The sequence below is a fragment of the Portunus trituberculatus genome, chromosome 48 (genome assembly GCF_017591435.1).
Source record: "Portunus trituberculatus isolate SZX2019 chromosome 48, ASM1759143v1, whole genome shotgun sequence".
NCBI classification, from domain to species: Eukaryota; Metazoa; Arthropoda; class Malacostraca; order Decapoda; family Portunidae; genus Portunus; species Portunus trituberculatus.
The window spans coordinates 18,998,321-19,002,321 of NC_059302.1; the positions used below are offsets into that span (position 1 = coordinate 18,998,321).

The following is a 4,001-nucleotide window of genomic DNA, read 5'->3' on the forward strand; positions in this document are numbered from 1 at the left end:
CTTTTTTTCTGATGTGAATCTTAAAAGAGATGACACAAAGAAAACGAAGGGAGGAGTGAGTATTGCTCGTCGGATCATTGTTGAAAACCTTAAATAACAAAATGAGGAAGAGTTGTACCGTAGAATTAATTAAACATTACCGCATCACACTTTCATTATAATATTCTACTTAGTACGCGCACCTACCAATAGTTCCTAGTTATATATTCGGCTGTGGAATTACTTACCTGCATTGAATATAATATATGCTACAGAGACATGCATAATTAGTAAAACCTGAAACAAGTATACGAAGAAAAGATTAGATAGTCACTGGCAGAGAGTGTGGCGGTGTGGCCTATGAGCGGGAGAAAGAGAGAGAGAGAGAGAGAGAGAGAGAGAGAGAGAGAGAGAGAGAGAGAGAGAGAGAGAGAGAGAGAGAGAGAGAGAGAGAGAGAGAGAGAGAGAGAGAGAGAGAGAGAGAGAGAGAGAGAGAGAGAGAGAGAGAGAGAGAGAGAGAGAGAGACCGAGAGAGAGAGAGCGAGAGCGAGAGCGAGAGGAAGAGAGAGAGCGCGGAGGGAGGTAGAGGTTGGCCCGGCAGTCAGTTAGCGGCACCAAGAGAGTGAGTGCAGATGTGAGAGTTTACACCACACGGCTCTCCCTCTCTCGCCGGTCGTTCAGGCTTACCCCGGACAGCCCATCCCAGCCCAGCGCGCGTGGATTATCAGTGTGGTAGTGAACTGTACGAGTCGCCCCGTGCCAGAAGAAAGTAATGCTGGTACCGATACTCACTTCCAATTAGTGAACTTGAAACCAAAACTTCTTTTACGTTTTATTTATTTATTTTTTTTTTTACGTAGTTGGTGGTGATGATGATGGTGATGGTGTTTTTATCTCTTTGACGGTGTCTCCACGCCTACTCTGGATTTACATATACAGGTGTGTGCAGGTGTCTCTGTGTAGGTACAATGTGTATCTATGTATGTCTGTTCGAGAGAGAGAGAGAGAGAGAGAGAGAGAGAGAGAGAGAGACAGAGAGAGAGAGTGAGAGCTCACACGCGCGCGCATAAAGGCTTGAGCTCTGAGTCACGGCTGATTGGTATGCTGACATTAAGAGGATTGATGTGGTTTGCTGAGTTTTGTGAGATCACGAAAGTTAGCTGCTGCGAGGCTCCTGCGGCAAGTTGGTGTCTGGAGCAAGGCAGGTGACGAGGTTCTCTCTCTCTGCAGTCTCAAGAGGAGTGTATTTTCTTTTTCATTACTAATTTAATACATGCGCTTATTTTTCATTACGTTGAGACTTACAGTGAAGATATTGTGCCTGAGTGAACTGTTTGTGTGAAGGAGTATAATGAAGAGGAATGGCTTTTTTCTCATGATTTTTCATTATCTTATTCATGCTTTTGGTTAGTTTCCATTGCGGTGATTTGAAAATTTCTTGAATACTGCGTGTGTGCCTAAGTTCTAAGTGTGTGTATGAGGGTCTAAGACCCAGAGGAGTACTCTGCATTTTCTTGCATTACAAACACGTTGAGGTTTCTAAGTAAAATAATTAATGACTGAAACTATTGCGTTCATCTGTGACAGGAGAGGTATGAAATGAAAGAAAGGCCTTTTTAATATCTCATTATTCTTTTTAGCATCGCACTTCATGCCCCTGTTTTTTCCTGCAGTAAGAGATTTATGTCAGAAAATCTTGTATCTAAGTGCGATTGTAAGCAGCATCAAGAGGAGTGGATACATGAATACACGTTTTTTTTATTAACTCATTATTTTTTATCCTGACTTTTTACAGTTGTGAGGTTTCTGTAGTGAGAATCTTTGGAAACTGAAAGCCTTGCGTGTAGTGAATGTGAATATAAACACCATTAATGGTTAAACGAAGAAGAGATTGAGTGTTACACTAACTTATTCATTCTTTCCCTTAGTTTTCGTGGTGGTAAACTTCTGAGATATGTACCGAAAAAGTATTGAGTCTGTGTGTGTGTGTGTGTGTGTGTGTGTGTGTGTGTGTGTGTGTGTGTGTGTGTGTGTGAGAGAGAGAGAGAGAGAGAGAGAGAGAGAGAGAGAGAGAGAGAGAGAGAGAGAGAGAGAGAGAGAGAGAGGATCGTCAAGGGCAGTGGGTGAAGGTCTATAGCCCCCTCGTCTTGTAAAGGTGAGTTTGTGTCCGTGGCTTGACCTCTTAACCTAGACAGCCTTCATTACAACACTGGATTTACCGACACACGCGTCTGTAGCTTTAATACCCGGATAGCGTCACCAGTCCGGACATATGCATGGCAGGGAAAAAAAAAAAAAACAATACCCCATGCTATTCCGGATAACGAAGTCATTAGCAATAAATTCATATTGATACTCACTGTTGCTGTCAGAATTGGAACTCATTTCGTGGCCCATTAACTTCAGCGGCGGCGGAGTGTCGTGCAGGGACGTGGTGGTTTTCAAGCCTTCCACACTTACGTATCCCCTTCAGTTGAGCGACGATTAAGAGCATGTGGTAATAATCAAGGACCACTAGTAGTTAGCAGCGGTCCTAAGCATTACTGTGAAGGGAAAGGTGAGAAAGGTGCCTGAAGGGGCCATGTGATGTAATTAGGAAGGTTGTAATAAAGGTGCTTAGAAGGAACAGCAAGGCGAGAGTGTTCCTCTATTATTTATGGTAACGAGGGACACGATGATCGCTTGGGCCTCGCAGGAAGGTGTACCCGGCTCGGGTTAGGTGCAATTATCTCCGTCCGTCTTGTATGTGAGTGTTTACCAATTATCCCCGCTGCATTATGGACAGCCGCCACTTAGTAGGTATTAAATTGCATTCTAAGGCGATGTTACGGCCCTGCGTTGGCGTCTTGTACCTGATACCTGTCGCTGATTGACGTTCCTTTGTGTCCCTTTGTTGTGTTTCCGTTATTGTTATTATCATCATTGTTATTATTAATTTTATTATTATTATTGTTATTATTATTATTATTATTATTATTATTATTATTATTATTATTATTATTATTATTATTATTATAGATGTTATTGTTATTATTGGTATTATTTTCGATGCGTATGATTTTATGGGTGTTTTCTTTGTTGATATATTACAGCGTTGTACCAACGTGCTCATCTACGAACAAAGTGACATCAATGAATTCTGAAAACTCGACTTCGAACTGAAAAGAAATCATGGAAAGTATGGAAATTCTGCTTCATAACTGTGGCTAATAAGCATTTTTTTCTGTATTATCTAGATTTTTGCCATATCTGAGTTTTTGAGGAAGGATGGAAAGGAAAGAAAAACAATTGTAACTAAAGAAAATACAAGGTCTGCAAAACTTAATACGTGACAAGAGTGTGTGTGGGGCGAAGACTTGGGAGTGTCCAGTGTTTGGGTTCACCTCCGTCCTCCTGCCTCACTTGGAGGACTGCACGCCTGCTGGTGAGACCGAGAAGCTTTTGTTCTTTTTCCTTTCTCTCTTCACTGACTCTCTTGTAAAATTCATATCCTTTTGTCTGTCCATCATAAAGTAAATACATGTGCAGCTCATAAAAGAATGTACAAATGCATATATTTATTTTCCCTGAATTCAGCACTGCTTATTAAACATTCATCTTTCATTCTTTGTTTTTTTCATTGCTGTTGTGCCACACATTCACACTTTAATAACGAGAAGTGCTGTGTTCAATGGACCGTTTTTAGGCTGGAGCCTATAAGACATGCACTTTTTGTTATTTTGTTAAACTAGTGTGTCCTGTTTATAAAAAGAAGAGTTCTCTGTTCAGAAGAGACAAATTCGTGGTATTTAGAGTAATTTGTTTGGTTTGTTTGTACATCAGATCTGTTATACTGTTTTATCACAAATTCAGAAAGGATAGATACAGGAAAATAAATGCAATCATAGTGGAAAACCTCGTGATGAAATAATATCCAGTGTGCTTGATGTTAAGATTCTTCAGTCTTATGCCGTGAAGTACAATGAAAATGAATTGTTTTACAGGTTTTATAAGGTCGTCAGCAGATCAGATAAGATGAAATT

The 4,001-nt window shown here is 40.6% G+C and overlaps 1 protein-coding gene across 6 annotated transcripts in view; it reads left to right on the forward strand.

The window, feature by feature from the left end:
* Positions 1–600: 600 nt before the first annotated feature.
* The window catches only part of LOC123498727 (amphoterin-induced protein 2-like), a 437,692-nt gene continuing 434,291 nt past the window's right edge, over positions 601–4,001 (forward strand). For 5 of the 6 annotated variants that reach the window (XM_045246129.1, XM_045246126.1, XM_045246131.1 and 2 more), the window contains exons 1-2: positions 601–918; positions 3,072–3,403. The gene's annotated coding sequence lies outside the window, so the exon portion shown is untranslated. The remainder of the gene's footprint in view (positions 919–3,071; positions 3,404–4,001) is intronic. The other variant, XM_045246127.1, reaches the window with a different exon arrangement.